This window comes from Ranitomeya variabilis, chromosome 4, assembly GCF_051348905.1.
Source record: "Ranitomeya variabilis isolate aRanVar5 chromosome 4, aRanVar5.hap1, whole genome shotgun sequence".
NCBI lineage: Eukaryota > Metazoa > Chordata > Amphibia > Anura > Dendrobatidae > Ranitomeya > Ranitomeya variabilis.
This window is the reverse complement of record NC_135235.1, coordinates 300,687,686-300,713,904: the sequence shown is the minus strand read 5'-3', so window position 1 is coordinate 300,713,904 and position 26,219 is coordinate 300,687,686. Positions and strand designations below refer to the sequence as shown.

The window sequence follows — 26,219 nt, the reverse complement described above, 5'->3', positions numbered from 1 at the left end:
GAGGGTTATATAGCATCAAAATGTACCCAAGAACATGTTATACCGTGTGGATAATCAATGTAATAGTGATACAATTTTGAACAAGTTTTTTGAGGGTTATATAGCAACTAAATATACCTAAGAAGATGTAATACCCTGTGGATGAGCAATATATTACTGAAACATTTTTAGCATTTTTTTGGAGAGTTATATATCCAAGAAATGTACCCCAGGCCACAGAATAGCATATGAGTAAGAAATATATCCAAGCAAAATTTTTAAACACTTTTATTTATTGTTAAATACTACCAAAATGTGACAGAAAGCAAGTAATACATTATGAATGAGTACCGTTATCCATAAAAAATTTTCAACACTTTTTGTGAGTTTTACATACCACCATAATGCAACAATGACTTTCGCAGTAGAAATTTATAATGGTAGATATATGGCTGTATCTAAGTCACATTACGGGACTAGTATTGAGCCAATCTTCCAAAATTAAATTTTAATCATATTAGGTCAATTTGTGTGAGAATATTTGATTTGCATAAAAAAAGTGCAAAATAAATGAGTATGATAGTTTATGTTCACATCTACTTGGCACCATACGTGTCCCGCTGCCTCAGCTCCCGTCAAATATTCCACTTTGTCTTTTTCAGCACCTGTGACAGTGTGGGGCATAAACCTTAAGATTAGCTGCAGTACTAAAGAGCCAAGACCTAGAAAAAAAAATGTCAAGGAGGAGATATTGGAAGAACGGGCGGGGGGACACAGCTGCAGCACAGATCTTGGGAGCACCAAGGAGCAATGAATATAATAATTTGAAAACAGTTTATATCTGCGCTAGAAAACGCTCCTCACTGATCATATGAGCCGATGTTAAAAGCCAACGCTTACTGAGGGGATAAGATGAATATGTAAAAACTAAATGGCAGCGGTATAAACATAAGATTATCCTAATAAATCAACTGCAGTGAAAATTAGATATAAAGCACTCAGCAGGGGCGTAACTACCGCGGTCGCAGCGGTCGCCATTGCGACTGGGCCCCGCAGGTCAGGGGCCCCGGGCCGGCAGGTCTGAGCAGGGCCAGGCTGGCCATCGGGCACTTCTGGCAAATGCCAGAAGAGCCGATGCCAGTAGTGGGCCGCTGCACTGTTCCTCCCCCGGAACCCCCCCCAGTGCCGCCGCCGCATTTAACTATACCGGCGTCTATGACACCGGTATAGTTCAATGCAATGATGGGAGGAGAGAGCGTCATCTGACGCTTCCTCTCCCATCATTCCCCGCTCTGCCTCTGACAGTACACTGCGGGTGCGCGATGACGTCATATCATCGCGCACCTGCAGTGTCCTGGGCAGACTGCAGCCGCCAGGAGCAGCGCGGGCAAAAGGAAAGGTGAGGAGAGTTTTTTTTTTTTTTCTTTTTAACCGGACTGTGGGGCCATTATCGGGGGGGGGGGGGGGAGATGAGATGAGATGTGGGCTGTGCTCTATATATCCCTGTGCGGGCTCTGCTGTATATACCCCTGTGGGGGCTGTGCTGTATATATCCCTGTGCGGGCTCTGCTGTATATATCCCTGTGCGGGCTCTGCTGTATATACCACTGTGCGGGCTCTGCTGTATATACCACTGTGCGGGCTCTGCTGTATATACCACTGTGCGGGCTGTGCTCTATATACCACTGTGCGGGCTCTGCTGTATATAACACTGTGCGGGCTGTGCTGTATATACCACTGTGCGGGCTCTGCTGTATATAACACTGTGCGGGCTGTGCTCTATATACCACTGTGCGGGCTGTGCTCTATATACCACTGTGCGGGCTGTGCTCTATATACCACTGCGGGCTGTGCTGTATATACCACTGTGCGGGCTGTGCTGTATATACCACTGTGCGGGCTGTGCTGTATATACCACTGTGCGGGCTGTGCTGTATATACCACTGTGCGGACTGTGCTCTATATACCACTGTGCGGGCTCTGCTGTATATACCACTGTGCGGACTCTGCTGTATATACCACTGTGCGGGCTCTGCTGTATATACCACTGTGCGGGCTCTGCTGTATATACCACTGTGCGGGCTGTGCTGGATTTACCACTGTGCGGGCTGTGCTGTATATACCCCTGTGCGGGCTGTGCTGTATATACCCCTGTGCGGGCTGTGCTGTATATACCCCTGTGCGGGCTGTGCTGTATATACCCCTGTGCGGGCTGTGCTGGATATACCACTGTGAGGGCTGTGCTGGATATACCACTGTGCGGTCTGTGCTGGATATACCACTGTGCGGTCTGTGCTGGATATACCACTGTGCGGTCTGTGCTGGATATACCACTGTGCGGGCTCTGCTGTATATAACACTGTGCGGGCTGTGCTCTATATACCACTGTGCGGGCTGTGCTCTATATACCACTGTGCGGGCTGTGCTCTATATACCACTGCGGGCTGTGCTGTATATACCACTGTGCGGGCTGTGCTGTATATACCACTGTGCGGGCTGTGCTGTATATACCACTGTGCGGGCTGTGCTGTATATACCACTGTGCGGACTGTGCTCTATATACCACTGTGCGGGCTCTGCTGTATATACCACTGTGCGGACTCTGCTGTATATACCACTGTGCGGGCTCTGCTGTATATACCACTGTGCGGGCTCTGCTGTATATACCACTGTGCGGGCTGTGCTGGATTTACCACTGTGCGGGCTGTGCTGTATATACCCCTGTGCGGGCTGTGCTGTATATACCCCTGTGCGGGCTGTGCTGTATATACCCCTGTGCGGGCTGTGCTGTATATACCCCTGTGCGGGCTGTGCTGGATATACCACTGTGAGGGCTGTGCTGGATATACCACTGTGCGGTCTGTGCTGGATATACCACTGTGCGGTCTGTGCTGGATATACCACTGTGCGGTCTGTGCTGGATATACCACTGTGCGGGCTCTGCTGTATATACCACTGTGCGGGCTGTGCTCTATATACCACTGTGCGGGCTCTGCTGTATATAACACTGTGCGGGCTGTGCTGGATATACCACTGTGCGGGCTGTGCTCTATATACCACTGTGCGGGCTGTGCTGGATATACCACTGTGCGGGCTGTGCTGGCACCCAACACCATGTTGCAGTGCAGGAGATTCCTGCAACAGTCCGAGGCGTATCTAGGGGAAGCGGGGCGGGGGAAGGTGGGGGGGTTGCGGAGGCGGGGGAAGGTGGGGGGGTATGGGGGGTAGGGGGGGGTAGGGGGGGGCCCCATTTGGAAGTTCGCACCGGGGCCCATAACTTTGTAGTTACGCCACTGGCACTCAGTGTGTATACAATAAAATCGTGGAGGTATCAAAAATACATTTAGAGCGCACGCTTCAGGTGTAGCGAAAGTAAATTTACCTGGTGTGCTTGATTATGATGTTTGATATCGTCCACTGGTATGGTGTTTGCCTGTTGGGGAGATCCGTGTCTGGAGGTCAGATGTAAGTCCTTCAAATATGGGGACTATAGACTCTGCCCCGGCTGGTGGCAGGATGCCCCAGAAGTAGTGTTGAGCGATACCGTCCGATACTTGAAAGTATCGGTATCGGAAAGTATCGGCCGATACCGGCAAAGTATCGGATCCAATCCGATACCGATACCCGATACCAATACAAGTCAATGGGACTCAAGTATCGGACGGTATTCCTGATGGTTCCCAGGGTCTGAAGGAGAGGAAACTCTCCTTCAGGCCCTGGGATCCATATAAATGTGTAAAAGAAAGAATTAAAATAAAAAATATCGCTATACTCACCTGTCCGACGCAGCCTGGACCTCAGCGAGGGAACCGGCAGCGTTGTTTGTTTAAAATTTGCGCTTTTACTTGGTTACGTGAAGTCCCGGCTTGTGATTGGTCAGGGCGGCCATGTTGCCGGGACGCGGACCAATCACAGCAAGCCGTGACGAAATTACGTCACGGCTTGCTGTGATTGGTCCGCGTCCCGGCAACATGGCCGCCATTAACCAATCACAAGCCGTGACGTCACGGGAGGCTGGACACGCGCGCTTTTTAAAAAGCGCGCGTGTCCAGCCTCCAGTGACGTCCCGGCTTATGATTGGTCATGGCGCCATGTTGCCGGGACGCGGACCAATCACAGCAAGCCGTGACGAAATTACGTCACGGCTTGCTGTGATTGGTCCGCGTCCCGGCAACATGGCCGCCATTAACCAATCACAAGCCGTGACGTCACGGGAGGCTGGACACGCGCGCTTTTTAAAATGGGCGCGTGTCCAGCCTCCCGTGACGTCCCGGCTTGTGATTGGTTGCGCCACGGTCAACCAATCACAAGCCGGGAGGCTTGTATAATACATCAGCTGAGAGGTGATACATGGGAATGTGAGACACATCCTGCAAATTCGACCAAACTTATTATGCAATAATTGATGTTTTGACAACATTGGCAGTTTCCCCTTGTTTGGTTTAGTTCATCCTCACTCATTTTGTGCGCCGCGGTCAACCAATCACAAGCCGGGAGGCTGGACACGCGCGCATTTTAAAATTTTAAAATGGGCGCGTGTCCAGCCTCCCGTGACGTCCCGGCTTGTGATTGGTTGCGCCGCGGTCAACCAATCACAAGCCGGGAGGCTGGACACGCGCGCATTTTAAAATTTTAAAATGCGCGCGTGTCCAGCCTCCCGGCTTGTGATTGGTTGATCGCGGCGCAACCAATCACAAGCCGGGACGTCACGGGAGGCTGGACACGCGCCCATTTTAAAATGCGCGCGTGTCCAGCCTCCCGTGACGTCACGGCTTGTGATTGGTTGCGTCTCCCATGTGACTGCGACGCAACCAATCACAAAGCCGGGACGTAATTTTAAAATCCTTAAGGACCTGAAATTACGTCACGGCTTGCTGTGATTGGTTGCGTCGCCCATGTGACTGCGACGCAACCAATCACAACGCCGGAACGTAATTTTAAAATCCTGAAGGACCTGAAATTACGTCACGGCTTGCTGTGATTGGTTGCGTCCCGGTCACATGGGCGGCACGCAACCAATCACAAGCCGGGACTCACGTAAAGGAAAGAAAAGCGCGAATTTTAAACAAAGAACGCTGCCGCTTCCCTCGGTAAGGTGCAGGCTGCATCGGAGAGGTGAGTATAGCAATATTTTTTATTTTAATTCTCTCTTTTACACATTTTTACATTAATGTTGTTTCGATACCGATACCCGATATCACAAAAATATCGGATCTCGGTATCGGAATTCCGATACAGCAAGTATCGGCCGATACCCGATACTTGCAGTATCGGAATGCTCAACACTACCCAGAAGTCTTTACCGACGTGTGATGGATACACGCTGAGCTGTACAGCCGCTCGGTTCACTGTGAGTACAGGACCTTACATGACGTCACGGTCACGTGATTGATCACGTGATTGGCTAAGGAGAGCGCGGTGGACCAATTCCTTCCCTAAAGAAGGAATACATTTATTCTGAAATGCATAAGAATTGGTCCACCGCGCTCTCCTTAGCCAGTCACATGATCAATCACGTGACCATGACGTCACGTAAGGTCCTGTACTCACAGTGAACCGAGCGGCTGTACAACGCAGGCTGTATCCATCACACGTCGGTAAAGACTTCTGGGGCATCCTGCCACCAGCCAGGGTAGAGTCTATAGTCCCTATATTTGAAGGATTTACATCTGACCTCCAGACACGGATCTCCCCAACAGGCAAACACCATACCAGTGGATGATATCAAACATCATAATCAAGCACACCAGGTAAATTTACTTTCGCTACACCTGAAGCGTGCGCTCTACAATGTATTTTTGATACCTCCGCGATTTTATTGTATACACACTGAGTGTTTTTTATCTAATTTTCACTGCAGTTGATTTATTAGGATAATCTTATGTTTATACCGCTGCCATTTAGTTTTTACATATTCATCTCATCCCCTCAGTAAGCGTTGGCTTTTAATATCGGCTCATATGATCAGTGAGGAGCGTTTTCTAGCGCAGATATAAACTGTTTTCAAAGCATTTATTGACAAAAGTACAGTAGAGTGGTACTGTGCCATTATCTGCTGCAGGAACATTGGTGTTGGTAGCACCACTGGACTGTATTTTTTATCTCTACTTTGAATATAATAATTTAATGATTTTTAACCCTTTCCCAGACCTTAAAATTTGAAAAACTAGGAGCAACTGGCGGCCATTTTGCTAGATTTACACATGTTGATCCCTTAAAATTCTAACAAATGTGTCTAGGGAAATCGATTTTAATAGAATTCATTAACTCATCTCTACTGAGGATATCTGAGACACCAATGGTGATAGCTGAGTCACAATTGGGTCAAATGCACTTAATCAGAAAAAGACCTATTGTTTAAGTTAGGTTTTTGTATTAAATGTAATTTTAAAAAAATGTTTTCGCAATGTTTTTCTTTTCTTTTTTTTCATATTGCGATCCCAACTCCAAGACTTCTCCCACGTTGTGCCAATCCTCTGGAATGCTCTACCCCAAGAAATTTGGACAAGCCACAACTTGCATAGTTTTAGGCGCTCCCTCAAAACACATTTGTTCAGAGAGGCCTATCACGATCCCTAATCAAAATCATTTTATGTTTGTGTGTCCCCACTATCCCCATCTATCCCTCAGCCCCTCAAGATAGCTGGGCCATCATTGTAAATACACACCTGTACTTTGTATCTCCCCCACCTCATTGTAGATTATAAGCTCTCACAAGCAGGGTCACTTTATTTTGCTTTAATTATTGTATTGTTAACGTTGTTACTTATGACTGTTGTGTTTAAAACTGTTAAACTGTAAAGCGATGCGGAATATGTTGGCGCTATATAAATTAAGATTATTATTATTATTATTTATAAAAAAAAATAGTAATCTTGCAATTTTCACACTGACCACAGGGGCTTTTTTAGACTCATTCTTCCTGTCCTTTCAGGAAGACTTTTCAGCAAACTCCTGATCATCAGAGGCAGGATTATAATGACAGGTAACACATCTATATCCAGCTGATCACACAGGATCCACCAATCACAATAGGCGATGTAACTGCCAACCCTGCTCCATCTCTCTTTGCACATGCTCACTTGATGCTTCAAAACAAAAGATATGATGTGGATCTGTTCATTGTGACAATGTACATGTATTGTTTCCTGAAACAATAGAAAGTTTAAAAATTAATCAATTTCATTTTGTTTTGTCTAGAGTGCTTCACAAAAATGTAATTTAGCCAGAAAAAGTTCATTTTTTTTTCCCTCTTTCTATTTAGACTTGTATTTTATTTCCTGATGTAATCACCGCTCACAATATTGCTTTTATCACACATCTGAGATGTCATTTGTGTTCCTGCCTCACATTTTGAGAGTTATTGGTTTCAGAATGGTGGAAACCAGAATGTGATGCGCTTCTATTGTCAGTTGGGGAACTTTTCATGTAATTCGTCCATATAATTAGATATGTTTATGGCTTATGACTAATGCAAAGTTCTCCATCAAAAGGTCACGTTAGCAAGTAATTTGTTTGGTTTTTTTTCCCTTTGTGCTATAAAGTTGTTGAGATCTATAAAATGCAGGAATAAATTCAAATTTATGAACACTGAAGGTGACTGACAGGCAAAAACAATATACTGCTGATTATCATAGAATGTAATTTCATTTGTCGGGTACTTAAGATGTGACTTAATATAATGGGACGTCACATTTTCCATAAATATTTTGATGTAAAATATTATAATCTTTGTCTATTTGTGATCCAGTTTACCAGACAGTCCCATGAAAATCAGGACTGCTGGCATGTATTGACACTGCGTCAGCACTGTAGGTCTAACTAACTAGAACGGTCAAATCAAACAAACTTTGCAAATTGTAAAAATAGGTAGAATTATGGATTGGACAAAGTTGTCCAAATGTTAAGGCCTTTGTTTATTACTTGAATGATTTTTTTGGGGGCTAAAAATGTTTTTTTGCATTTGAGTTTGCACCGTTTCTTTGCACATTCAGCTGTGATGTGGCCAAAAATGAGCTTAGAGGAGCTCAGAAAAAGAGTTACAAACTTTCCTAGCTCTCTGTAAGAACCAGCTCACTGGTAGACTCTCAGTTAACTCATTCTGCAGCAGGTAAAAGACTTTGCAAAACAGAAGCTATAGAAGGAAAACTATGCGAAATATGTAATGGAAACTAAATGTAAAAATGATTTTTAGCAATAAATACATGCATTGAAGTAAAGAAATGTATTAAAAACCCTTTCATATAGGTATGCTAAAGGTTAACCTTCGCTACCTGGTGATCTTCTGCTTTTTAATTCTAGTTTTTCCTCCCCTTCTTTTAAGAGCCATACCTTTTTAATTTTTCCATCAATATAGCCGTATTTCATCTTGTTTTTTGCAGGATGAGTTGTGTCTTCGGACAACACCATTAATTTTACCATATTGTGTATTTGAAAACAGGAAAAAAAAAATCCAAGTGCTTTGAAATAGCAAAAAAATAGAAATTCCACAATAGTATTTAGGTTTCTTTATTTACCATGGTAAATCTGACATGGTAAAAAAATGACCAGGTCAGTACAAGTACGCAAATACCAAACATGTATAGTTTTTTTTTATTCAGGTGATGAAGAAAAATTTGGAAATTTGTAAAAAAAAAAATTGGTTATTTTTAGCATTTTCCAAGACCCATAACATTTTCATTTTTCGGGATCTAAGGCTGGGTAACGGCTTTTGCGTCCAGACTAGATAATGTTTTTATTTACATCATTCTGGGGTAGATACAATGTTTTGATCTCTTCTTGTTGCAATGTTTAAGAGGCCAAAAAATGTAATTCTGGTGATTCGAATTTTTTGTCTCTCTACACCGTTTACCGATCAGATTAATTTATTTTAGATTTTGATAGATTGGACGTTTATGAATGCAGCGATACCAAATATGTGTATTTTTACTTTCTTTTAATTGTTTTTTTTAATGGGGTAAAAAGGGGGTGATTTGAACTTGTTTTTTTTTTTTTTTTCATATTTCTTTTTTTTACTTTTAACTGTTTACAATAGTCTGCTTAGGAGACTTGAAGCTGCGATTGTCTAATCGCTTATGCTATATATAACAGTGTTTCAGCCCTTCTATGTATAGCAAAAATCACGATCTCCTATGAACACCGACCATGAGCCGGAATTCACTGGAGGACCATAATGTCAGCCGAAGGGGTCTCCTGCACACCCCCCTTGGGGTCATGACAAGCAATTGGCCACCCTTCCAGCCGGCACTCGTTAAATCCCACTGTCAGTGATTGAGAGCGAGAGTTAACAGGTTAACAGCCACAGGTGGAGCACCATTCCACCCGCAGATGTTAGAGGCACATGACAACTGATTAAATCAGCTATAAAGTGCGGAGAAAGATATGGGCTTGGTGTGCGAGCCCACATCAAAGGCAGGGACACTACCTTTGACGTACATGTATGTCAAAGGTAGTGAAGGGGTTGAAGTGAGATGAAGACATGAAAGACATACTGTATTTGCTCATTTTGTTTTTTTTGTGAGTTTTGTCTGTGAAATGGTCTTGCATGCTTACAAACTTATGCTCTGACTTATTTGTTTGGTTTTGCTGTGGTTTCTTGTACTTTGTACAAAGAGGGAGTGGCTTCCCTTTTTTTGAGCTAGGCATATAATTTCTATACTATAGCTTCCCATTGACAGGTGTCTGAACAATCGGTCTCTGTCCTGCCCTGCCTTTTTCTACATTGAGATCGAGTGACATAAGGTAAGGTTCATGACCTTGGGATTTTCCGTTTTTCCGTGTTCGTTTTTCGCTCCCCTACTTCCCAGAGCCATAACTTTTTTATTTTTCCGTCAATTTGGCCATGTGAGGGCTTATTTTTTGTGAAACAAGTTGTACTTTTGAAAGACATCATTAGTTTTACCATGTCATGTACTAGAAAATGGGAAAAAAATTCCAAGTGAGGCGAAATTGCAAAAAAAGTGCAATCTCACACTTGTTTTTTGTTTGGCTTTTTTGCTAGGTTTACTAAATGCTAAAACTGACCTGCAATTATGATTCTCCAGGTCAGTACAAGTTCATAGACATCTAACATGACTAGGTTATTTTTTATCTAAGTGGTGAAAAAAAATTCTAAACTTTGCTAAAAAAAAAAAAATTGCGCCATTTTCCGATACTCGTAGCGTCTCCATTTTTCATGATCTGGGGTCGGTTGAGGGCTTATTTTTTGCGTGCCGAGCTGGCATTTTTAATGATACCATTTTGGTGCAGATACGTTCTTTTGATCGCCCGTTATTGCATTTCAACTGCGACCAAAAAAATGTAATTCTGGCGTTTCAAATTTTTTTCTCGCTACGCCGTTTAGCGATCAGGTTAATGCTTTTTTTTATTGATAGATCGGGCGATTCTGAATGCGGTGATACCAAATATGTGTAGGTTTGATTTTTTTTTTATTGATTTATTTTGATTGGGGCGAAAGGGGGGTGATTTAAACTTTTATATTTTTTGTATTTTTTTCACATTTTTTTTACTTTTTTTAACATTTGCCATGCTTCTATAGCCTCCATGGGAGGCTAGAAGCAGGCACAGCACGATCGCCTCTGCTACATAGCAGCGATCTGCTGTTCGCTGCTATGCAGCAGAAAATCAGGTGTGCTGTGAGCGCCGACCACAGGGTGGCGCTCACAGCTGCCGGGGATCAGTAACCATAGAGGTCTCAAGGACCTCTATGGTAACAATGTGCAAGCATCGCCGACCTCCGATTATGTGACAGGGGTCGGCGATGCGCTCATTTCCGGCCGCCCGGCCGGAAGAGCAGGTTAAATGCCGCTGTCTGCGTTTGACAGCGGCATTTAACTAGTTAATAGGCGCGGGCAGATCGCGATTCTGCCCGCGCCTATTACGGGCACATGTCAGCTGTTCAAAACAGCTGACATGTCCCGGCTTTGATGCGGGCTCACCGCCGGAGCCCGCATCAAAGAGGGGCTTCTGACCTCGGACGTACTATCCCGTCCGAGGTCAGAAAGGGGTTAAATACAGGATAGGACCATCCTGATTGGGTACACCTTGTCTCGGTGGGATGGCTGTTATGACTTTTTGATCAAAATTGTGTAAACTAAGTCCCCTATTTTGTTTACATGTACTATTACTATTTACTTACCCCAGGATATATACTCACTTTATTTTTTTCTTTGTTTATACATTATGAGATGGCTGGTGATTCTTAGATTACAGAGGTTGTCCACTTTGGGTAATCCATTTTATTACAAGGTCACTTGACATTAAGATGATCACAAAATGTCTTGCTGTTGGGGTCGCTAACAGTCAGCTGTAACCTGTGAGCAAGTGTTTGACTCATTGGCAATACTTCCACAATATCCATGAAGCATTACAGAATTTTTTTGAAATTAATGGATATACTGAGCCCCCGAAAATTGCTAAAGGTATTCTTGCAAAAAATAGATGAATAAATGAGTCTAATAGCCCCAATCAATGGATGACACAAAGGTTTCTGGACCCCAAAGCAAAACCTGCAGTAGTGTGCTCAGTTATCGTGCCATTTTCAATACTGATGTCTTATGATTTGGCATTTGTGCTCTCACATCCCCCATCTAAGACACCAGGACTTGAGTACAGTTACCAGTTTTACACCCCACCACCATAGATGTAAGGCACTATTAATTATTTTACCCCAAAAATAGTAGATTAGCAATCAGTAAAAATAACACATGTTTCCGAAGGTTGTTTTTTTTCGCAGCTAAAAGATTCTAGAAGTGAATTTCAAGTGTCCATGGATCACTCTTTAAATAATTGGTTTTCTTTTACTTTGTGTCTAAAGATGAAGAGCTGAGAAGATCTGATAGGGGATTGTGCAGGAAAGGCCGGGCTGCTGAATGGAAGTGTCTTATCAGTGAGACATTTAGACGGGGTGAATGATGTCTAACAGGACTTGAATCATTTCCATGTACACCTTGAAAAAGACGTGGCATAAGAACCCTATTTATTACAGACGACAATGCTGTTCCAGCAGTTTTTGGCCACAACAAAGCACTTCACCATTAGTTATCTCCTTAAGATTGGAATGTGAAGTATGCTGAGGAACATGTGCTTATTTATTGTGGATTTGGTCGAATACAACGAGGACCATTAATGTTCTTTTGGATATAATATCCTTATATGAAAGGAACATTTGTTTTAGGTATTAACAGATTCCTTACTGTATTATTGTGTTTGTACTTAGGTATGTACAGAAAAGAGATGACACCTCATACCATGGATTAAAATAGGCAACTTTTTATGGTGTTAAAGGGGTATTCTCAAGATTGAAAGTAATCTACTTTCCATTAGGCCGGTTTCACACGTCAGTGGCTCCGGTACGTGATGTGACAGTTTCCTCACGTACCGGAGACACTGACACACGTAGACCCATAAAAATCAATGCATCTGTGCAGATGTCATTGATTTTTTGCGGACCGTGTCTCCGTGTGCCAAACACGGAGACATGTCAGTGTTCGTGGGAGCGCACGTATTACACGGCCCCATTAAAGTCAATGGGTCCGTGTAAAACACGGACCACACACGGACCTTCTCCGTTTGCAGTCCGTGTGGCGTGCAGGAGACAGCGCTACAGTAAGCGCTGTCCCCCCCACTGGTGCTGAATCCGCGATTCATATGTTCCCTGCAGCAGCGTTTGCTGCAGAGAAAATATGAATAATAGTGTTTAAAATAAAGATCTATGTGTCCGCCGCCCTCCCACCCCCTGTGCGCCCCCCGCTGTTCTGAAAATACTCACCCGCCTCCCTCGCTGTGTTCTGTGCTGGTCGCCCCTTCTACTGTATGCGGTCACGTGGGGCCGACGATTAGAGTCATGAATATGTGGCTCCACCTCCCATAGGGGTGGAGCCGCCTATTCATGACTGTAAATGAGCGGCCCCTCGTGACCACATACAGTAGAAGGGGCGGCCAGACCAGGAAGCAGCGACAGCCAACGAGGGAGCGGGTGAGTATTTTCAGAACAGCGGGGGGGCGCACAGGGGGTGGGAGGGCGGCGGACACATAGATCTTTCTTTTAAACACTATTATTCATATCTTCTATGCAGCAAACCCTGCTGCACAGAAGATATGAATCGCGGCTTCAGCACGATGCTGTGTACCACACGCGTGGGTACCACACGCTCCGTGTGGTACCCACTCGGCACACGGGCGGCACACGTGTGCCGCACGTATGGCCTGCATGAGCTCACAGGCACACGGACACGGATAACTCTGGTACTGATTTTTTCCGGTACCGGAATTATCTGGACGTGTGGGACAGCCCTTAGATAGGGGATGTCTTCCCAATCGCTGGGGGGCCTTACTGCTTGGCCCCCCACTGATTCAGAGAACTGGGACTCAGTGAGACAGGCGTAGAAGTCAATCATAAGTAGAGATGAGCGAACATCGTCAGCTCCCTCCTTATTCGGCAAGCTATACCGCTATATAGGAAACCCGGATACCTGGAGCGCTCCCGATAATCAGCTGTTCGGTGCCGCAGCTGCATGTGTCGCAGTTGTGTGACAGTCACAACACACAGGCACTCCATACATGTGTTGATACTGTCACACAGCTGTGACACATGCAACTGCGGCGCCGAACAGCTGACTATTGGGAGCGTTGAAGGTATCTGGGTTCCTGAGACAGCTTCTTCGGTAAGCGCTATAGCTTGCCAAATAAGGAGGGAGCTGTCATGCTGCAGCTATGCAGGAAGCTGCAACTTCCACTATATGGCAATAGAGTGGAAGGAAAGTAACAAGTCTGCAAGGGCAGACCTGCAGTGCTGCAGCAAAGCTGCCACCAGGTGGTAGCAGAATAGTCAAACAAGCCGAGTCAAAACCTAGACCATCACGCAGTACAAAGGGAAAAAACAATCACAGAGTTAGTGGAGAGCCAAAGGGTCAATACCAGACAAAGGCAGAAGTACCAGGGACCAGAGGCAAAGTCAAGTCAGAAGCAAAGCTGAGTCAAACACCAGGAAATCCAAAAGCAATCAGGAAACACTAAGACAGGACGAGCAGGGAAGGATGAATAGACATGGGCAAGATCAGAAAGCGCAGCAGGACAAATCAGGGTACTACCAGAGTCAGATACTCATTCCGAAGGCAGAAAATATAACTGACACCGCCTGCAGGATGCAACAGAGCTAAATAACACACCTGAACCCAGAATGAGGCAAAGTTAACCCTTGACATCATCAGCCCGGGAAAAGGGCAGACAGGACTCAAAACCCAGACCGGATCATGACAGGACCCGACAATGTTCGCTCATGTCTAATCATGAGCACTGCCATCCCATTCATTCTTAGGAGAGTGCTGAGGACCAGCCGAGGACAGGTTTCTGCAAATTCCAGGGATCCCATTAAGAATGAATGAAATGTCAGTGCGCATAATTGATCACCACTCCTTTCACACAGGGATGTTCAGAATTCTGGTTCTTGAGATCTTTAGATGCCCCCAGGTGACCTTCAAGTTATCCATTATAGTATGGATAGGAGTTAACTTTAAGACTTGAGAATACCCTACTAAATCTTGCCTCCTGGGAAAGAAGGGACTGGAGTTTATTTTCCACTTTATGTACTTAGCCAATTCTCCACCAGCTGAAAAAATCTGCCTCAAAAGGACATCTATTTTGATCTGAGGTCTAAATGGAGGGTCGATAAAGGGGTTAAAAATTGCTCAAACATTAAATACACCCGTCCTATGCTCGCACCTTACCTGCTCTGCTCCTCTTCCAGTCATTTGCTTGCTTCCAAATAGTTTTCTCTTTGGTCTTCTCTTATTTGGTCCTCTTTTAGCTTTCCGGTGTTGACTTGTCCTCACATGTCGTGCCTCATGTGACCTGGTACAGTCAACACCGGAAGACCAAAGAAAAGACAGAACCAAAATGAACAAAGAACTTGTTGATGAGCTGAGATGGTATAAATAAGGAGTAGTAGAGGCATTATTTTTTAACACATTCCTGGACCTATATAAAATTCAGCAAAGTGATGGCTGACTGCACAGCATTTAGCTGGATTCACATGAATCTAATTCTGAAAAATTGAAATTCTGGCCCATCCATTTTTGGTGGGGAAATTTGTAACTAATTTCATTACATTATGATCCAAATTAAAAATCTTTAGTAATAGTTTAGGAAAGATGGAAAACCTCTTTAAGTTTAAACAAAAATAAGTGGACAGCTGAACACTAAAGAGTCATCATCAGGAAAATGACGGCTGTACGAATATGCTGAATTCCCCGTATCTTGCTGAAAGATTGAGCCTACAACTAAGAACAATTTACCATCTATATCCTAGCTATTAGTGAATAATACATGTGCAAAAACGCTCTGAAGACAATATGCAGCTCTAATAGCCTATGGAAATAAGATTTATGTTCCCGTGTTATCGCTTTAAAACCACAAGTGTTATTTCTCCTGTTATTGTGTTATCCTTCATAAAAGTCTGCAGGAAATCCAGAAAATGATGGCAGTGAAACATTTATATAAATTATATTCTATGTGACAGAGCATACATGGACAGAATACGGTGCAAAGCAAACATCACTGGGTTTTGAACACTTGGCACTTCACCCAGAGGCGTAACTGGGGTCTAAGAATCTCTACCAGGCATTGCCAATTATACCATTGCCAAGTATAATACTGGTGACTTCTTATGTGGTAGAAAGACTTTGGGTCCTACTGTCATCGAGGTACAACTAGTGTTGAGCATTCCGATACCACAAGTATCGGGTATCGGCCGATACTTGCGGGTATCGGAATTCCGATACCGAGATCCGATACTTTTGTGGTATCGGGTATCGGTATCGAAACAACATTAATGTGTAAAATAAAGAATTAAAATAAAAAATATTGCTATACTCACCTCTCCGACGCAGCCTGGACCTCACTGAGGGAACCGGCAGCGTTCTTTGCTTAAAATGCGCGCTTTTCCTTCCTTCCGTGAAGTCACGGCTTGTGATTGGTCGCGTGCCGCCCATGTGGCCGCGACGCGACCAATCACAGCAAGCCGTGACGTAATTTTCAGGTCCTTCTAGGCATTCAGTACTTTAAAATTACGTTCCGGCTTTGTGATTGGTCGCGTCGCGGTCACATGGGCGACGCGACCAATCACAGCAAGCCGTGACATAATTTTCAGGTCCTTCTAGGCATTCAGTATTTTAAAATTACGTTCCAGCTTTGTGCGTGCCGCCCATGTGACCGCGACGTGACCAATCACAGCAAGCCGTGACGTAATTTCAGGTCCTGAATGCAGAAATAGGCATTCAGGACCTGAAATTACGTCACGGCTTGCTGTGATTGGTCGCGTCGCGGTCACATGGGCGGCACGCAACCAATCACAAGCCGCAACGTAATTTTAAAAATGCGCGCGTTTCCTGCCTCCCGTGACGTCACGGCTTGTGATTGGTCGCGTCGCCCATGTGACCGCGACGCGACCAATCACAAAGCCGGAACGTAATTTTAAAATACTGAATGCCTAGAAGGACCTGAAAATTACGTCACGGCTTGCTGTGATTGGTCGCGTCGCGGCCACATGGGCGGCACGCGACCAATCGCAAGCCGTGACGTCACGGAAGGAAGGAAAAGCGCGCATTTTAAGCAAAGAACGCTGCCGGTTCCCTCGGTGAGGTCCAGGCTGCGTCGGAGAGGTGAGTATAGCAATATTTTTTATTTTAATTCTTTATTTTACACATTAATATGGTTCCCAGGGCCTGAAGGAGAGTTTCCTCTCCTTCAGACCCTGGGAACCATCAGGGATACCGTCCGATACTTGAGTCCCATTGACTTGTATTGGTATCGGGTATCGGTATCATATTAGATCCGATACTTTGCCGGTATCGGCCGATACTTTCCGATACCGATACTTTCAAGTATCGGACGGTATCGCTCAACACTAGGTACAACCTCTGTGCACTCTCTAACTACGTCTTTCGTTTGCTTGCTTATGTTTTAAGTAAATATCTAGAGGCAAAAGTCATAGAATTATGGAAACCACAGGATTGATAGACATGTTAAAGATCTGCAAATAATGAAAAAATGGAGACATTTTTAAAACATCTCAATTTATTCCCCATTGAGTATGACCATGTGCAGAACTCCCCGCACTTACAGTCTTGACTGCTATCAATAAGGTCATTAACGGTTGTCTGAGGAAGGTTCTGTTGTGCTGAATGCACTTGGGCAAATCATCAAGATCCGCTGCTGGCAGCTCCATTTGTAATTGCTGACCATTGGTGTCCCAGATGCGCCCCCGATAGGAGATAAGGCCGGAGATGCTGCACATTTAGACCATACAGGCTTCTCATGAGCAACATGCGGCCTGGTATTGCCATTTTCAAATGGCCTCCAGATATCAATATACCTGATGTTTTATTTGCACTAGGTTGTGGGTTCAGTTGGTTCAGGGCCGGACTGGCAATTCTGGCAAATGCCGGAAGGGCCTGTCTGATCGTGGGCTGCCTTGTTGACATTGTTAACAGAATCAGTATTCTCAAGACACCCATCCTGTTAATATAGAAATATATTCAGCACACTCTGAAAGATGTCTGATGCAAAAGAGGGTGTTTAATACATACAGTATTCACAGTCACAAACGTTTCGGTCAACAAAATACCTTCATCAGTGTGCTCTATTGTTCACAAGGCGTAAAATTGTACACCCGTAAAAAATATAGAGTTTTGCATCAAAATGTTAAGTGTAGCCGTGGACCTGCGGTGGATGCCGTGTCCTCTACCCCTGGATTCTGAGTGTTTATGACCGGCTATTTTTAGCCCTCTCTTCAGGAGCCTGAGATATCTCCTGTTTTTGACCGGCTAGTGTCAGCCCTCCATGTATAAACTGCATTCCTTGCTACACTTAACATTTTGATGCAAAACTCTATATTTTTTACGGGTGTACAATTTTACGCCTTGTGAACAATAGAGCACACTGATGAAGGTCTTTTGTTGACCGAAACGTTTGTGACTGTGAATACTGTATGTATTAAACACCCTCTTTTGCATCAGACATCTTTCGGAGTGTGCTGAATATATTTCTATATTACGTCTTAAGGTCTGGGCACCTATTTTCATGCACCTCCACCTTGGGCTGTGCTGATCATTTATGCTACTGCACCCATCCTGTTAAGAGTTGTGACGAAACACAAAGTTGCTGACTCCGTCACTTACCCCAGCAGGCCATGGGTATCATTAGAAATATTGGTCTGGTAGTAAATCTTCCTTTCCTCCATCCAGGGCAATATTAGTAATATTCTGGTGCTTGGGGACAGGGCAGAATGGACATGTGTAATTTCAAATTCCAGGGCTGAATATCACCCCCAGTCCGTACCTGAGTTGGTTTATGCCAAATTGCCATTATCGGATATTGCCTTATTTTATTTTAAGTTAAATACCAGTAATTCTCCTCATTAGAATTAGCTGTATTGGGTAGTCTTTATAAAGTGATCAAATAGGAAATGGGTCATTTGTATTAATACTATTCAATTAGAGAATAAAAACTTAGACTAGACTGTCTTAAAATGTGTCAGATTTATCACACTAGTTTGTGCTATTAGATACATTTGGTCTAGCTTTCCACTGTTTATTCTAAGCTTACACCACCAGAGGATTTTGCCAAAAGTCACAATTGCATCACATCCCTTTCAAGCTGAACCACATTCAATTTTTGAGAGGCCCCATCTTCTTGTCGGAGAAGGCACAGAACTAAAAAAACATGGAGCGATGATTTGTTTTTTACTTATTGCCCCCCACACTTGCATCTTTTTTCCTGCCACTGATCTTTGTCGACAAGGCTGAAGCAATGACTTCACTACTACAGTACTTGACCACCAATTATTAAAGGGAACCCGTCACCAAGTTTTTCCAACATAAAATAGTCACTACCTTTAACTGGTCTATTACCACAGTCCATCAACTAGTATATTAGGCACCAACTTCCCTCACGTTTCACCCAAAAAAATACTTCTTATAAGTCTCCCATGCCAAACGCTAATCAGCACAGTCCAGTTAAAATTGCTGTCTTCCTGCCTTGATTGATGTAGATGATGCGTCCTACGTCATCCACTAATGCCTGTGAATATTGCACCAGCACAGTTGGAAAGGAGATCGAAATCTTGCAATGTGCATGTGCCAGCATTGACTTCAATTCCAATTATTCGGCACCATGCTGATTGAATAACGAAAAGTATTTTGGGCGATGTGTTGGCAGAATTTGGTGGCTGTGATACATGTTACTGGTTTGCAGTAATAGACAAGTTAAAGGTGGTGCTTTTAGGTTCTGATGGGAAAATCTGGTGATAGGGAGAGGTTCCCTTTAACAATGATACCAATGTTAACAATGAGTGGAAGCAGCGGCGAAACGACAACAATGTTGTGTTAGGTGTCGAGTTCCCGCCTCTGCACAGGGGAAATCTCGAACCATCTCCGCTGCGGTCTCCTATTCTTCTCCAGCTGCAGTGGCGCCTGCTCAGTGGAGACGTCGGTCCCAGCATCTGACTCAAGCTGATACTGTGCGAATGGTTACTGCTGCCCTTCCAGGCTCCGCCTTTGTAGCCAGCACTGATCAGCAGCGAGCAGGTCTTTCTGGGACTAAGTCCTGCTTTTCCCATACTGAGCATGCCCACAGGACGACCTCCCATTGGAGGTCGAGGGTCACATGCTCAGGTCCTGTTGCGGCTCCTATTGGACCACCTGAAAGGTCCTGTAGCACTGCTGCTATAAATGGTTCGCTCGGCCATGCGCTAGTGTATACTTGAAAACGTGTCTGTGTAGATGTGTGACTATCCCTCTTTAATCATCCCCCTTCCTAGTGTTGTTGACTACTCGCGAATGGTGGATGCTTGCTATCTAGCGCCCGACAGTGCTACCTGCACCTAACACACGATACAGCATCTGATTGCAGTGACCGCCAGTGCGGCGCCGTGCGCTAATAGAGCGCTTTCCTGACCCAAGTCTGGGTGGTTAGTGGCGTCCGCCAAAGCGGCACTGCACGCACTCTTGTGCATTTAATTATTGCTTCTGTTTTACTCTGACACCCCAGTAGTGGTGTCGAGTGAAAGAGGTCTAGAGGAACTCTTTCCGTGAGTCTTGGGATAAAGTTCTGTGACTCCTTGCTTGCGCTCTTTGTGCGGTACCATGGCCCTGTGACGCAACAGGGTTCGCTTCCTTCATACCGGGTGAAGCTAACCCGTATGTGTATCCACATTATACCGCTATATAGTTCGTCATTACTCAGCAGCAGGTTCCATCTCTGCACGGTGGACCCCGGGCTGTGAACGCAACTTATACCTTCTTCCTACTTATTTGGTGCGTTCCGCTAGCCCTAACATGCTGATTGGTGAAAATCTGAAATCAGATCATATCCAACTAGAATATTTAGGAGTGAAACTTTTACTAATTCTGATGTAAACTGATTTTTTTCAATGGAAACACTTCTATGCCAATGTTATGTGTAATAGTTTTTGTTTCAGCATGATCGCTTGTGTATAATATTATTGGCCTGGTTATCCATTTTCTGGTACATAGAAGCAGTTTTCCACCTTAGCCCGTGTGAATAAACCAGATTGTATCTTAATTTCCCAGACAACCATGTTTTTGCAAAAGCCAAAAGAACTGGTTTTTTATCTGTATATTGGCTTGTGTTTACGTCTGGTGGGTCAAGAAGACAGACTTGCCAACTGATATACTATCTAACATACTGTGTAAAGGTACTGTCACATTAAGCGACGTTGCAGCGATATAGACAACGATGCCGATCGCTGCAGCGTCGCTGTTTCGTCGTTGTGTGGTCGCTGGAGAGCTGTCACACAGACAGCTCTCCAGCGACCAACGATGCCGAAGTCCCCGGGTAACCAGGGTAAACATCGGGTTACTAAACGCAGGGCCGCGTTACCAGTTACTAGTGTAAATGTAAAAAAACCCAAACACTACATACTTACATTCCGGTGTCTGTCGCGTCCCCCGGCGTCCGCTTCCCTGCACTGTGTAAGCGCCAGCCGTAAAGCAGAGCGGTGACGTCACTGCTGTGCTCTGCTTTACGGCCGGCCGGCGCTGACACAGTGCAGGGAAGCAGACGCTGGGGGACGCGACAGACACCGGAATGTAAGTATGTAGTGTTTTTTTTTTTTTTTACATTTACAATGGTATCCAGGGTAAATATCGGGTTACTAAGCACGGCCCTGCGCTTAGTAACCCGATGTTTACCCTGGTTACCAGTGAAGACATCGCTGAATGAGCGTCACACACGCCGACTCAGCGATGTCAGCGGGTGAGCCAGCGACGACATAAGGTGCTGTCCTTCTAGCTCCGACCAACGATGTCACAGCAGGATCCTGATCGCTGCTGCGTGTCAAACACAACGATATCGCTATCCAGGACGCTGCAACGTCACGGATCGCTATTGTTATCGTTGTTCAGTGTGAAGGTACCTTAAGTCTGTAATAGTGACTGTACATTGAGTGTGTGAAGCTTTGTTTATTGATGTGTGCTTATATGCTAATAGTGCTACTTAATCCCATCACCATTGTTTACCTTATCTTGATGTTGGACTGAAGACCCTGGGTAATTCTAAAAATAGCTTACATGCCTTGGGTATAAAAAGACTCAGAGATCACATCCTGAGAGTTGGAAGTAACACAGAGCTACCAGCCAGACATTCTGCAAACCACCCAACAGACAAGAGAAAGGACTGCGGCCAATTCATCATGGCACCATCACGAGGGACACTGATCTATGATTCTATAGGAAACAACCTAGGGGTTTTTGGCTCCGGTTGGAAGGACACAGATCTGATCCAGTGACCATCTCTGAACCATGGATATGTTTGGAGAAAGCCAGGTTGGGGACCCACTGGTCACCTGGTTCCATGGAGATGGTCAGTTAAGCCAGGAGGTGGCTCTCGTGTCAACTGGCTTTGGACCTTGTATGGACTCTATGGACAGTTCTTGGTCATCTCCCTATGCTTGTCATTACCTCTTCTCTGTGCGTGCATCCACAGACGAAGTAGCGACCCTGGGAGCTCTAACATCGTGTCAACTGGCTTTGGACCTTGTATGGACTCTATGGACAGTTCTTGGTCATCTCCCTATGCTTGTTGTTACCTCTTCTCTGTGCGTGCATCCACAGATGAAGTAGCGACCCTGGGAGCTCTGACATCATGTCATACTGGAAATACACGGAGACGCAGTGATCTTTTATATGCACCCATGTGACCCTGGGAGCTCTGACATCATGTCATACTGGAAATACGTGGAGATGCAGTGATATTTTATATGCGCCCATTTAACCAAACAATTCCAGTCATGGTGGGATTGTTCTGTTTGCTATTGTGTGTTGTGGTTCAATAAAGTATTGCAACACTTTTTTACCTTAACCCTGTGTTGTCTGTGTAGTGTATTGCCCACGGGGAGATAGAGCGGGCGTTCAGTGGTATGAGCCGTGATCCATGCAGTCTTGCTAAAGACAGCTGGGCCAGCAGACGAGAGCACCCACTGACCCCGTTTCTCCACAGCCCGGATCTAAGTAACCTAGTCAATGCCCAGTGCTTTGCAGACATCCTCCATTGATCACCCAACAACCGCTTGCACCTCTGTGGAATGCCATAATTTTTTGCACAAGCTGTTTGCTATTGTTTTCTATTTTGTTTGTAGGAACTATAATAATTAGTAAATTAACCTTTAACATATCTACGCTCATCCCCAGATTGCTTCTCAATCAGATGCATCGTAGATTGCACGTAAAGACTATAAATCTGCAATTATCAAAATCCATGCAGCACGAGCTCTAACCGAGCGCCATTGTTTTCTTTGTGATCTTCAAAACCTCATGCTAATTGCTTATAGCATATCACTGGGAAATGGCTAATTGTATATTTGAAAATAACAGAGCCACAATTAAAACGTTTGACCCAGAAACAAAGCAGGATCATCTCATCAAAACCAATTTAGCACTGAAGGATGTACACGTTTAAAGAAAAGTGAGATGCTGATCACATCGTTTCCAGATAAGGTAATAGATATGGAGTAACTTCAGCAAAGACCGCCGGCGCTGCTGTTTTATGCAAATGCACCACTTGACCTCTATGACATTGGCTTTAATCTTGTAGGAGCACAGATTTTGGTGAAATTAACCCCAATTGAAACAGGCGACTCCACAGAAAGAGCTGGAGATAATGAATTTAAAGCTTACATGTGGTTAACATGGAGGATGTTAATTAAGAGACAGGGTTGAAACAAATGCATTGGTTTCTCATTAGTAGTAACAAGGCGGAGACGGGAACTGGTGTCATGTGAAAGAAGAGTGCTTCTATTATAAGAACACAGCAGAAAAAGCCGACAAAGCGTGGCTTACTCTCTTCCAAGGGTTTTGTCTGGAATTGAGGTTCAGCTTGGCTTATTTAATGGTGCTGATCTGCAAAACCACACACAAGTTGTGGTCAGGTGTCACACTGTTTCTAATACAATGCATGCTATGAGGTTAGTTGATTCATTAGATTTTTTTCTGTAGGGGCAGAACTCCTTTGAAAGAAGAGATATAGGGTGGTATGTTGATTTAAATATCATTGGAAGGAGCAAACTTTGGTGACAGAATGGTTTCCCATTGAAAAGTGGCGTCAAGATAGAAATGTTCACTGTTTTCCGTTGATAAACTTTACTTTACTCCCAAGTAGGCAAGGAGCTGGCCGGTTACATAATCTTATAAAGGCAACTAGCTTTATGGTTTCCAGGGGGAAACAAGTTGACTTGGATATAAGTATTCATTTGTCACTTGCAACAGTTCATTTATTTACACTAATAACATTTTGCTGACCTTGCTGGCAATCTCCTCAGCAGCACCTCCATCACTCTACAGCAGTGTTTGTGCCACTTTGTATATCAGCAGTTCGATTCACAATATTTAAGTCCTGGTCCAACCCTTCACAATTACTGAGTCACAGTCCCTCACAAAAAGGTATTATTTCTCTAGCTGTCTCTAACATTAATATACGCAGATATGTGTTTTTCTTACACCAGATTGCACTCTAAACAAGAAGAAACGTTTTCACCTAAATGCTCAACAGAAGCCTGTCACCTAGCCAAATTAGACCTCCCGCTTTACAAAGATGAAGGACAAACATCTCAAAACACTGTCTGCAAACAGAGTGTCTAGTTTGGCTTTCGATCATAAGTCATGTGGAAGTCGTTAAAGGGTCAACATTGACTTTTAGGATTGCTACCTCAAATAGGTGTTGCTAGAGTTATAGTCCTCTTCCTTTCTGAAGAAGATATTTGCATAGACAGAAAATATACTGCTCACCTCTCCAGCCCTCCTGCTCCTCTCTGCCACATATCCAATCCCCGCTATATCTGAATCCCCACTATTCCAGCTGGACCCCCTGGTTCAGAAAAATGGCGGATTTTTGTAAAATTCAAGTACAATTCAATTCCAGTTAAAGTTATTCACTCCTATTGAATATTTTGTGTTTGAATTTGCTACAAATTATTTCACGAATATAAGCCTCCAAAACGTCTGCAAAAATACCATTTATTGGTTTTGCTTCCAGACATAATTACGAATAAAAATAGTAGGTTCTAAATGTCCTTGTTTAGTAATTTTCTCTGTTTTGCCTTTCATTATTGCATCAATGTGAATGAACATCTATAAAACAGTGCGCGTGTTTATGCAAATGTATATATAATTACTTACTGCGGAACATGACAGAAGACAAAGGGTGAAACACAACGACTTGGCAGGTGTCTCATTCTGATGCACACCACACAGCCGCCATCCTTATCTGAGCTCCGAGTTGAGCAGATCACAAGAAGACAGGTTGCCTTCAGAATTACTATCTTTAGAAAGTAAAAAAAATATACAGCTGACAGCATCAAATACAATCTGGTGGCAAAAGAAAAACACCCTGATGACCCCTATCTGTCTTTCCCAAAGCTTTGTCACCAGCGATAATGGATAGAACATGCGTGTGACTTGCAGATAGGTGACTGTGTACATCGCTTGTCATATTCAAAGCTCAGATAACTATGCCGTCCTGTTCTTTAATCCTTGCTTACAAAAACATGAAAGAATTGTGTACCAACCAAAGCAAAAAGAAAAAGAAATAGGAAAAAAATGTGTCTGTAAGTCAATATTATAATAGTGAGTCAAGATTCCAAAAAGCGAAACCGTAAAGATAATGTTGTGAAATTATTGTATATCATAATTAAATCTATTACTTAGGCAAATGCATGGTGCAAAAATATTGGATTTTTCTAGAAACAGTGCCACTCTTCTCCATAGGTGGAATTTGGTATTGCACCTTACTCCCATTCACTTATGTGAAGCTCAGATGCAATAACAAAAACAACTCTTGACCATATTTTTCTGATCTGAGATTATTCCGTTAACATATTTTAGCTATTTGTTGCCTAAGCACATCGTCTATTTGAATAAATTAAAAAAGGGTCCTAGATCCCAGATCAGGATTGTAGGGAGTAGCTCAGACAAAAAAACCTTTTCACTTAAAGGGAAAATATGATCAAGAATTGATCTATTGGTTAGATCAAGCTTTAGTGGTCATTTTTTCCAATTTTTTGGGGGTAAGTTTTTATTTTTTCATAGCATAAATTGTATTTAAAGATCATAATACTTGCAATTTTCACACTGGCCACTGGGAGGCTTTTTTAACTCTAACTTCCTGTTGTTTCAGGAAATGCACATGAACATTAACCACAATGAACAGACTTAGACCTTATTTTTTAATTTGGAAGCATCTAATTAGTGTGTGCAAAGGTCACTGTAAAGAAAGGAGGTGTGCCATCGCTTATTGTTATTGGTGGATCCTGTGTTATCGGTCGTATATAGAGGTGTTAACTGACATTGTGATGCAGTCCCTGCTGATAATGAGCCTGCTGAAAACTCTTCCTGAAAGAACAGAAAGTATGAAAAAAGCCCCAGCGTCAGATTACTAATTTTTTCAAGCTGGTGTTATAAAGTATTCTAACTTACTGAGGTAATGACTTTTGGGTTTTCATTGGCTGTAAGCCATAATCATCAACATTAATAGAAATAACCACTTGAAATAGATCACTCTGCTTGTAATGACTGTTAGGGTTGGCGGAACGCGCCGAATATATTTATTAGATGGGACTGGTGCGTTCGCAACCCGGGATCCACCGTGCAGGAAAGAACCTGCTGCTAAGTAATTGGCGGCACTATATGGCGGTATATAACTACCCAAATGAGAGCAGTCAGTGGTCATGC

At 43.8% G+C, this 26,219-nt stretch overlaps 1 long non-coding RNA gene across 1 annotated transcript; it reads right to left on the bottom strand.

The window, feature by feature from the left end:
- Positions 1-258: 258 nt before the first annotated feature.
- Positions 259-12,169, bottom strand: LOC143764598 (uncharacterized). The gene is made up of 3 exons (XR_013213229.1): positions 11,135-12,169; positions 6,874-7,127; positions 259-644 (listed from the first exon to the last, which is right to left on the bottom strand). It is a non-coding gene; the product is annotated as an uncharacterized LOC143764598 (long non-coding RNA).
- Between the last annotated feature and the right edge of the window lie 14,050 nt (positions 12,170-26,219).